We start from the raw sequence: 11,481 nt of genomic DNA, 5'->3' as shown, positions 1-11,481 counted from the left end.
TCTCTAAAACCAGCCCTCTGACCTCTAAAACCAGGTTCTGACCTTTGAAATAAGGCCTCTGAACTTTGATCTCTAAACCAGGCCTCTGATCTCTGAAACCAGCCCTCTGACCTCTAAAACCAGGCCTCTGACTCTGATCTCTAAAACCAGCCCTTGACCTCTAAAACCAGGCCTTTGACCTCTTAAACCAGCCTCTGACCTCTGAAACCAGGCCTCTGACCTCTAAAACCAGGCCTCTGACCTCTAAAACCAGCCCTCTGACCTCTAAAACCAGGCCTCTGACCTCTAAAACCAGGCCTCTGACCTTTGAAATAAGGCCTCTGAACTTTGATCTCTAAAACCAGCCCTCTGACCTCTAAAACCAGGCTTCTGACCTTTGAAATAAGGCCTCTGAACTTTGATCTCTAAAACCAGGCCTCTGATCTCTGAAACCAGCCCTCTGACCTCTAAAACCAGCCCTCTGACCTCTAAAACCAGGCCTCTGACTTCTGATCTCTAAAACCAGCCCTCTGACCTCTAAAACCAGGCTTCTGACCTTTGAAATAAGGCCTCTGAACTTTGATCTCTAAAACCAGGCCTCTGATCTCTGAAACCAGCCCTCTGACCTCTAAAACCAGCCCTCTGACCTCTAAAACCAGGCCTCTGACCTCTAAAACCAGGCCTCTGACTTCTGATCTCTAAAACCAGGCCTCTGACTTCTGATCTCTAAAACCAGGCCTCTGACCTCTTAAACCAGGCCTCTGACCTCTGAAACCAGGCCTCTGACCTCTGAAACCAGGCCTCTGACCTCTGAAACCAGGCCTCTGACCTCTGAAACCAGGCCTCTGACCTCTGATCTCTGAAACCAGGCCTCTGACCTCTGATCTCTGAAACCAGGCCTCTGATCTCTGAAACCAGGTCTCTGACCTCTGAAACCAGCCCTCTGACCTCTGATCTCTGAAACCAGGCCTCTGACCTCTGAAACCAGCCCTCTGACCTCTAAAACCAGGCCTCTGATCTCTAAAACCAGGCCTCTGAACTTTGATCTCTAAAACCAGGCCTCTGACCTCTAAAACCAGGCCTCTGACTTCTGATCTCTAAAACCAGGCCTCTGACCTCTAAAACCAGGCCTCTGACTTCTGATCTCTAAAACCAGGCCTCTGACCTCTAAAACCAGGCCTCTGACCTCTGAAACCAGGCCTCTGACCTCTAAAACCAGGCCTCTGACCTCTAAAACCAGCCCTCTGACCTCTAAAACCAGGCCTCTGACCTTTGAAATAAGGCCTCTGAACTTTGATCTCTAAAACCAGGCCTCTGATCTCTGAAACCAGCCCTCTGACCTCTAAAACCAGCCCTCTGACCTCTAAAACCAGGCCTCTGACTTCTGATCTCTAAAACCAGCCCTCTGACCTCTAAAACCAGGCCTTTGACCTCTTAAACCAGGCCTCTGACCTCTGAAACCAGGCCTCTGACCTCTAAAACCAGGCCTCTGAACTCTGAAACCAGGCCTCTGACCTCTGAAACCAGGCCTCTGACCTCTGAAACCAGGCCTCTGACCTCTGATCTCTGAAACCAGGCCTCTGACCTCTGATCTCTGAAACCAGGCCTCTGATCTCTGAAACCAGGTCTCTGACCTCTGAAACCAGCCCTCTGACCTCTGATCTCTGAAACCAGGCCTCTGACCTCTGAAACCAGCCCTCTGACCTCTAAAACCAGGCCTCTGACCTCTGAAACCAGCCCTCTGACCTCTGAAACCAGCCCTCTGACCTCTGAAACCAGCCCTCTGACCTCTGAAACCAGGTCTCTGACCTCTGAAACCAGCCCTCTGACCTCTGATCTCTGAAACCAGGCCTCTGACCTCTGAAACCAGCCCTCTGACCTCTAAAACCAGGCCTCTGACCTCTGACCTCTGAAACCAGCCCTCTGACCTCTGATCTCTGAAACCAGGCCTCTGACCTCTGAAACCAGCCCTCTGACCTCTAAAACCAGGCCTCTGACCTCTGAAACCAGGCCTCTGACTTCTGATCTCTAAAACCAGGCCTCTGACCTCTAAAACCAGGCCTCTGACTTCTGACCTCTAAAACCAGGCCTCTGACTTCTGACCTCTAAAACCAGGCCTCTGACCTCTGAAACCAGGCCTCTGACTTCTGATCTCTAAAACCAGCCCTCTGACCTCTAAAACCAGGCCTCTGACTTCTGACCTCTGAAACCAGGCCTCTGACCTCTGAAACCAGGCCTCTGACCTCTAAAACCAGCCCTCTGACCTCTAAAACCAGGCCTCTGACCTCTAAAACCAGGCCTCTGACCTTTGATCTCTAAAACCAGCCCTCTGACCTCTAAAACCAGGCTTCTGACCTTTGAAATAAGGCCTCTGAACTTTGATCTCTAAAACCAGGCCTCTGATCTCTGAAACCAGCCCTCTGACCTCTAAAACCAGCCCTCTGACCTCTAAAACCAGGCCTCTGACTTCTGATCTCTAAAACCAGCCCTCTGACCTCTAAAACCAGGCCTTGACCTCTTAAACCAGGCCTCTGACCTCTGAAACCAGGCCTCTGACCTCTAAAACCAGGCCTCTGACCTCTGAAACCAGGCCTCTGACCTCTGAAACCAGGCCTCTGACCTCTGAAACCAGGCCTCTGACCTCTGATCTCTGAAACCAGGCCTCTGACCTCTGATCTCTGAAACCAGGCCTTGATCTCTGAAACCAGGCCTCTGACCTCTGAAACCAGCCCTCTGACCTCTGAAACCAGGTCTCTGACCTCTGAAACCAGCCCTCTGACCTCTGATCTCTGAAACCAGGCCTCTGACCTCTGAAACCAGCCCTCTGACCTCTAAAACCAGGCCTCTGACCTCTGAAACCAGCCCTCTGACCTCTGAAACCAGCCCTCTGACCTCTGAAACCAGCCCTCTGACCTCTGAAACCAGGTCTCTGACCTCTGAAACCAGCCCTCTGACCTCTAAAACCAGGCCTCTGACCTCTGACCTCTGAAACCAGCCCTCTGACCTCTGAAACCAGGTCTCTGACCTCTGAAACCAGCCCTCTGACCTCTAAAACCAGCCCTCTGACCTCTGATCTCTGAAACCAGGCCTCTGACCTCTGACCTCTGAAACCAGCCCTCTGACCTCTGATCTCTAAAACCAGGCCTCTGACCTCTAAAACCAGGCCTCTGACTTCTGATCTCTAAAACCAGGCCTCTGACCTCTAAAACCAGGCCTCTGACTTCTGACCTCTAAAACCAGCCCTCTGACCTCTAAAACCAGGCCTCTGACTTCTGACCTCTGAAACCAGGCCTCTGACCTCTAAAACCAGGCCTCTGACCTCTGAAACCAGGCCTCTGACCTCTAAAACCAGCCCTCTGACCTCTAAAACCAGGCCTCTGACCTTTGAAATAAGGCCTCTGAACTTTGATCTCTAAAACCAGCCCTCTGACCTCTAAAACCAGGCTTCTGACCTTTGAAATAAGGCCTCTGAACTTTGATCTCTAAAACCAGGCCTCTGATCTCTGAAACCAGCCCTCTGACCTCTAAAACCAGGCCTCTGACTTCTGATCTCTAAAACCAGCCCTCTGACCTCTAAAACCAGGCCTTTGACCTCTTAAACCAGGCCTCTGACCTCTAAAACCAGGCCTCTGACCTCTGAAACCAGGCCTCTGAACTCTGAAACCAGGCCTCTGACCTCTGAAACCAGGCCTCTGACCTCTGAAACCAGGCCTCTGACCTCTGATCTCTGAAACCAGGCCTCTGACCTCTGATCTCTGAAACCAGGCCTCTGATCTCTGAAACCAGGTCTCTGACCTCTGAAACCAGCCCTCTGACCTCTGACCTCTGAAACCAGCCCTCTGACCTCTGAAACCAGCCCTCTGACCTCTGAAACCAGCCCTCTGACCTCTGAAACCAGCCCTCTGACCTCTGAAACCAGCCCTCTGACCTCTGAAACCAGCCCTCTGACCTCTGATCTCTGAAACCAGGCCTCTGACCTCTGAAACCAGCCCTCTGACCTCTAAAACCAGGCCTCTGACCTCTGACCTCTGAAACCAGCCCTCTGACCTCTGATCTCTGAAACCAGGCCTCTGACCTCTGAAACCAGGCCTCTGACCTCTGAAACCAGGCCTCTGACCTCTGAAACCAGGCCTCTGACTTCTGATCTCTAAAACCAGGCCTCTGACCTCTAAAACCAGGCCTCTGACTTCTGACCTCTAAAACCAGGCCTCTGACCTCTAAAACCAGGCCTCTGACCTCTGAAACCAGCCCTCTGACCTCTAAAACCAGGCCTCTGACCTCTGAAACCAGGCCTCTGACTTCTGATCTCTAAAACCAGGCCTCTGACCTCTAAAACCAGGCCTCTGACTTCTGACCTCTAAAACCAGGCCTCTGACTTCTGACCTCTAAAACCAGGCCTCTGACCTCTGAAACCAGGCCTCTGACCTCTGACCTCTAAAACCAGCCCTCTGACCTCTAAAACCAGGCCTCTGACTTCTGACCTCTAAAACCAGCCCTCTGACCTCTAAAACCAGGCCTCTGACCTCTGACCTCTAAAACCAGCCCTCTGACCTCTAAAACCAGGCCTCTGACTTCTGACCTCTAAAACCAGCCCTCTGACCTCTAAAACCAGCCCTCTGACCTCTAAAACCAGGCCTCTGACCTCTGACCTCTAAAACCAGCCCTCTGACCTCTAAAACCAGGCCTCTGACTTCTGATCTCTAAAACCAGCCCTCTGACCTCTAAAACCAGGCCTCTGACTTCTGATCTCTAAAACCAGCCCTCTGACCTCTGAAACCAGCCCTCTGACCTCTGAAACCAGGTCTCTGACCTCTGAAACCAGCCCTCTGACCTCTGATCTCTGAAACCAGCCCTCTGACCTCTGAAACCAGCCCTCTGACCTCTAAAACCAGGCTTCTGACCTTTGAAATAAGGCCTCTGAACTTTGATCTCTAAAACCAGCCCTCTGACCTCTAAAACCAGGCCTCTGACCTTTGAAATAAGGCCTCTGAACTTTGATCTCTAAAACCAGGCCTCTGATCTCTAAAACCAGCCTCTGATCTCTAAAACCAGCCCTCTGACCTCTAAAACCAGGCCTCTGACTTCTGATCTCTAAAACCAGCCCTCTGACCTCTAAAACCAGCCCTCTGACCTCTAAAACCAGCCTTGACCTCTAAACCAGGCCTCTGACCTCTGAAACCAGGCCTCTGACCTCTAAAACCAGGCCTCTGAACTCTGAAACCAGGCCTCTGACCTCTGAAACCAGGCCTCTGACCTCTGACCTCTGAAACCAGGCCTCTGACCTCTGATCTCTGAAACCAGGCCTCTGATCTCTGAAACCAGGCCTCTGATCTCTGAAACCAGCCCTCTGACCTCTGAAACCAGGTCTCTGACCTCTGAAACCAGCCCTCTGACCTCTGATCTCTGAAACCAGGCCTCTGACCTCTGAAACCAGCCCTCTGACCTCTAAAACCAGCCCTCTGACCTCTGAAACCAGGTCTCTGACCTCTGAAACCAGCCCTCTGACCTCTGAAACCAGCCCTCTGACCTCTGAAACCAGGTCTCTGACCTCTGAAACCAGCCCTCTGACCTCTGAAACCAGGCCTCTGACCTCTGAAACCAGCCTCTGACCTCTGAAACCAGCCCTCTGACCTCTGAAACCAGGCCTCTGACCTCTGAAACCAGCCCTCTGACCTCTGAAACCAGCCCTCTGACCTCTAAAACCAGGCCTCTGACCTCTGAAACCAGCCCTCTGACCTCTGACTCTGAAACCAGCCTCTGACCTCTGAAACCAGCCCTCTGACCTCTAAAACCAGGCCTCTGACTCTGAAACCAGCCCTCTGACCTCTGAAACCAGCCCTCTGACCTCTGAAACCAGCCTCTGACCTCTGAAACCAGTCTCTGACCTCTGAAACCAGCCTCTGACCTCTGATCTCTGAAACCAGGCCTCTGACTCTGAAACCAGTCCTCTGACCTCTGAAACCAGTCCCCAGACCTCTGAAACCAGCCCTCTGACCTCTGAAACCAGTTCTCTGACCTCTGAAACCAGTTCTCTGACCTCTGAAACCAGTCCCCAGACCTCTGAAACCAGGCCTCTGACCTCTGAAACCAGTCCCCAGACCTCTGAAACCAGGCCTCTGACCTCTGAAACCAGTCCCCAGACCTCTGAAACCAGTTCTCTGACCTCTGAAACCAGTCCCCAGACCTCTGAAACCAGTTCTCTGACCTCTGAAACCAGTTCTCTGACCTCTGAAACCAGTCCCCAGACCTCTGAAACCAGTTCTCTGACCTCTGAAACCAGTCCCCAGACCTCTGAAACCAGGTCTCTGACGTTTGACCCTCGCTGGCAGATGATGAAACCTCTTTGTAAGCACAGCAGTTGGTTTCAGGTGAAAGTGTCGGTCATCCAGGCAGCAGAAGTTTGATCTTATCTCTGTTCAACACAACACAAGTTCAACATTTCAACACACTGATCACAGTTTGTCTTCATCACCTTAAGGGGGCTATATGTAAGTTTTTCAATGAAAATCATTAAATGTTTATTGTCTTATTGTCAGTGGGCTCAAAACCCACTTAGAAATTAAGCCCACGCCTGTTTTCTCTGTTGCTTCCATCAGACACTATTCTGCTTTAAATGTGAGGTCTCCCGAGCGCTCAGACTACAGCAACAACACGGCAGCTAACGACATGCAGTCCGCACCATAAAACAACCGGCTCACAGTAAAACACGGGCTCCACGTAAGGATCCAAAACAGCAGTAAAGGTTTATGTGCTGAAGCCCATCAGACCAAACAGGTTCAGATGATGTCGAGTAAGAACAAAGTGAGCATCAGTAAAGCTGGAGAAACAGAGAAAGTCACATTAGCTCGCCAGCTAATGCCGAGAGGTTGCTAGAGTTATCCGGTGCAAAGTTCTATCTCTTTCCACATTACTTCACCAACTAACATGACCCATGTTACTATCCTGTGTACCACTGTTGGTTTAGCCTGAAAAGATGTAACGGTGAAAAGTAAATGTGGACCGATTTGTTTACTATCGTTAGCCTATAGTGATGCAGCCATGAACAGCCAGCTAACGCTACAGTAGCTCAGACCTGCCGCTGTTTGCTTCGTAATGTTCAGTTTAGGTTTACTGTGGTTTTAATGATACTCAGGTACACGGCTTCTCCACCTGGGAGGATTGAGCCGATGTGCGGCTCGCTGCGCTGAATTAAAGGTACGCCGCCGTGTTGATCCGCCTCTGAGACGGGAACGTTGAAGTAACAGAGCCTGAACATGTCTGAGTGAAAAGCCACAGCCTGCATGCTGCTGTTCCTGCAGCATTTCTGTATGAAAGCGGTTGTGTTTCGGATTCTGCTGGCTCATGAGTTCCAGACACACGTACGAGCACACGCCTGGTAGCAATCTTAGAACCGCACCGCTAGTGGCCGCTGGAAACTCCATGATGCGCCTTTAAATAAAAACTTGATATGAAATGGAGACCTCTGCAGCAAATCCTCAGAAACTAGTCCCAAGACCTCTCTAGGCCTTGGACTTTTGACCTGAGGAGGTTTATAAGCTGATCAGGGCTGGACTGGTAATCTGGCACACCAGGCAAATTGACAAGAGTTAAAAAGTCTTTGGCTGCAACTATTGTTAATTAATTAAAAAACATTTTATTGTGTTATTCTAATCACTGTATTTTGTCTACTTGATTTCATTTTCTTGTCGGATGTTCTTTTACATAAATTCAAAATAAACATAATCAGAAATCTAGATCTAGATAAAAATCCACTTTTATACCATTTTACATGCTAGTAGTTGTAGAGTCCAGTTTCTAAACTGGTTCAACTCACTGCAGTCTTCATTTGCGTAGAAAATGTAAAACAAGGAAGATGCCAAACAAAAAACATTTCTCATATTCATTAAGATCTAGTTTTATGGATTAATAAGTGGACAGGGAGGTTTCAGATGTGTGATAACATCTTTTCTTTCTTCCCCATTTTTAAATGTCTTGATTAAGCTGAGGACTGCCTGTCCTGCCCCCCTCCCCCCTATAAATTACTGCAAACAGCATCACCGCCTCCACTTGTACAGCTGAAGACAGCAGAAAGCTTCCTCCACCTGAGCAGGTAAATAAACCACCAACAGCAGTTTGTCCAGAGCTGAATTCCGTCCAGAACCTGGTTTCACTTTGCTGCAGGTTCATTTAGTTTTGAATCTTTCCTGTTGCAGCTTGTTGGAGACGAGCAGCTTGTTGGAAACAGCAGTGAAGGTGAGAAACTTTTCGATCATTTAGGAGTTGAACTGATTAACTGGGAGGTCAACTAAACACTGATGTTCTGCTGTTCAGATGAATCTCCTGCCCTGGATGATGCTGGTGTTCCTGCTCTCAGCTGGGACCAATTTGGCTGATGTGGACGTGAACTGGCTGGCTGGGATTGTAGAGGCCATCACAACGCACGTCAGGAGTCAGTGAGTAAACTCACAGTGGGACTGTATTTTATATATACGTGTCCGTTAACTAAAAATGTAAAAATCCTCATTAGCTCTGGTCCCTTTAATCTGTCCAGTCAGATAGTTTTATGTCAATTCAATTCAAATTTGCTTTATTGGCATGAATGTTAATAGAACAGTTTTTACAGAGCTTTAAGAGAAATACGTTGTCTCCAGGTTTGGAAATATCTGCCTCCACATACAAAAGTTCAAACAACGGAGGTGAACTTGACAGAAACGGCAGTCTGATGTGACTCTGTGAAGCCGGACTTTTGTCGATAGCAAACTTATGACTTCGATACGATACCTGCCTAAATATGTCGATACCCAAAAATCCAACACATCAGGAAAAGTAACGGAGAAAAAGAAACGACAGAACGCGAAACTTAAAATTCAGTTTTTACTCTTATATAATAATAATAATAATATATCTACTGTAGATCTTTTGAGAGAGTCTGTTAATTAATTAATTAATTGTCTTTTTAAAGAGAAAATACACTCAGAGTTCCAGACTTTAAGTTAATGTACTTTGACATAATGATATAATCTGACGTCCCCTATGCTTTTTTTGATGTCTTTGTCTAGTTTACTTTATATTTGCAGCCAGACATCACATATTAAACAGCGTCGTGGCCTAATCACGCTTATAATTTTGTATTGTATGACATTAACCATCCTATGCAACTATTTACATTCTGATCAGTTGTAAATTATTGTTAATTTCACCTGAAAACACAGTTTTGTTCACACTCAGAAGAGCTGATTGACTTTCATTGCTGGTCAGCTCTCTGCGATCTTTCTTTTCCTGGGTTTACGGGGACGTACTGTGTTTATGGTGCTGGTGTTGTTCGGTTTTTAATTTAGCTGGTGAACTTCTGAGGACAGAAATGTTAGAACTGTCGTGTTCTGTAAGAACTTTGCATTTAATTTTTTCTCCCCCTAGTGGTCATCTGGGGGTAATTCATTATGTTCATATATAATTCTTACATTGTTTTAATTGGTTGATTTTGTCACATGATGCAGTCTGATCAGGAAATACATTAGTAGCTACATGCCGTGCGTTCAGCTTGCAGCTCCAGTCACCTTATCCTTTTCCCATTCTGCTTGGGCCTTGGGAAAGCATCACTTGTAATTTGTATTTTAATTTATAGTTAATTACATTGATACACAAGTGTCATGTAAGACATTCTGTGATGTTACTTGAATATTTGTTTACATGTGAAACTGCCAACGTTAAACTAGCTATTGTATTATTGTATAGCCTTTCTGTGAAGAGGTCGCCCATAGTTTATGTTAGTTTTAGCAGTTGAGCTCTATGGAGGACTGATCCTGACAAATTCAGAAATAAATACAGAAATAAATAAATGCTCAATAAATAAATAAGCAAACTGAAAACACTGTCTGTCAGAGTGTCCACATGAAAGACATGGCTGGTAGTGTCTTCAAACAGAGTTGCTAAACACCTCAGCGCACTGAAGGAAGCCATCTGACTGTGTGCAAGCAGAGAAGGCCTAGAGCTCTTCCATCTGACTGGTCCACCAATAGGGGAGAAGTTCACCCCTTGAGACCCCGCCCCTCCTCATTTGCATAACAAGGCAGAAATGCATAGAGAAATGTAAAAAGGACAGACAGAAATAAATACCACTGGGGAAATAAATAGGGTAGAAAATGCAACGGAAGAATAAAACAGACAGAAATATTAACACACACATAAATAAATATATTTAAAAAAGAAGTAATTAATAAATAAAGTTGAAGATTATAACGGACAATAAATAAATAAGGTAATTATTACAAAGGTGAATAAGTAAAGAAGCTAATTAAAATAGATATATACATTTATGTCTCCTTGTATAATTTAATTACTGCCTACATTTATTTATTTACTTAATTTAATCGGATGCTTATTTATTTATTGAGCATTTATTTATTTCTGTATTTATTTCTGAATTTGTCAGGATCGGTCCTCCATAGAGCTGCACGTACTATATTTACAAGTTACCAGCTTGAACGTAAAGCTGGATGTAATATGTTTATGTTACAACTTTGTAGCTTAGCTGTAGATTATTTTATGTCTGGTGATGTATAACATGTTTGAATAGCATTCAGTGATTGATGCTCTCTTTCTGTATCATTTCAGTTTTACAAAATTCCTTCATGAGAATTACGACAACAGTAAAGAGCCTTGAACTTTACTCCAGCCTCTGACTTTCTCTTGAAGCCTGTTAGCCATCTGTCAGTGTGTACAGTCCCTCACACTGAGGACAGAATAAAAACATAAAGAGTATAAGATCTGTTGGTGCTTTCACAGTCAGAGTTTATGATCTGACGGGCATCTATGAGACTTTCTGGAGTGAAGAACTTTGTTGCACACATGGACAAACCTTCAGCTTAAACTCCTTCTAGTCTCTCAGCAGCTTTGTTTTGTTTTGTTACAGTTTGTGCATCTTTCTCCTTCAACAGGTACGGATAACAGGCCAGTACTTTCTGGCCACAAACATCCCGCTGAACCAGGACCCAAACACACTTTACAAGATCCTTCCGAAAAACGATGTTGGAGATCTAGTTCAAAGGCGGAACAGAGTAATGACAAGTACCAAAATGGTCATAGCTAGACCAAGAGAAACCTCCGGTGAACATGCAGATCCTCGAGTACTCAAAGACTTGGACAAATTGAAGCTAAACAGCCAGGGAAACTTCCTGCTCATCTACTCCTACCTCTCCCCATGTTCAACCAGGTGTGCAAACCCCCAACACAAGGACAACATCCTTAAATACTTTATTAACTATGCCTTCTTGCCCTTGGTAATCATAATTATGCTTTGTGTTTAAAAAAGTCTTTGATCAGCCTCAGGGTTATCCAGTCCCTAGAGAACAGTTAATAGAAGCACTGCAACACCTCGGGAATTCTGGGCTTGGTCTCAGAAACATTTACCGCTGTTTCAAACCAGAACAATCAACATTTCAGTGCTACAGCTGCTCGTTACAGAAGACAGTTTCAGAAGTTTGTGTTAATACAACTTTGAGCCGGGACAGGAAGGAACGACAA

General features: G+C 46.5%; 1 long non-coding RNA gene across 1 annotated transcript; it reads left to right on the top strand.

Annotated features, from left to right (window-relative positions):
* The first annotated feature begins 7,978 nt into the window (after nt 1–7,978).
* LOC119888060 lies at nt 7,979–10,719 on the top strand. Its single transcript, XR_005441839.1, has 4 exons — nt 7,979–8,068; nt 8,172–8,211; nt 8,290–8,411; nt 10,573–10,719. It is a non-coding gene; the product is annotated as an uncharacterized LOC119888060 (long non-coding RNA).
* The last annotated feature ends 762 nt before the right edge of the window (nt 10,720–11,481 follow it).

Source organism: Micropterus salmoides, unplaced genomic scaffold, assembly GCF_014851395.1.
Source record: "Micropterus salmoides isolate LMB-PRFRI ecotype aquatic unplaced genomic scaffold, ASM1485139v1 Ms_hic_scaffold_4697, whole genome shotgun sequence".
NCBI classification, from domain to species: Eukaryota; Metazoa; Chordata; class Actinopteri; order Centrarchiformes; family Centrarchidae; genus Micropterus; species Micropterus salmoides.
The sequence above is the reverse complement of the archived record's forward strand: the minus strand, read 5'-3'. Positions and strand labels throughout refer to the sequence as shown.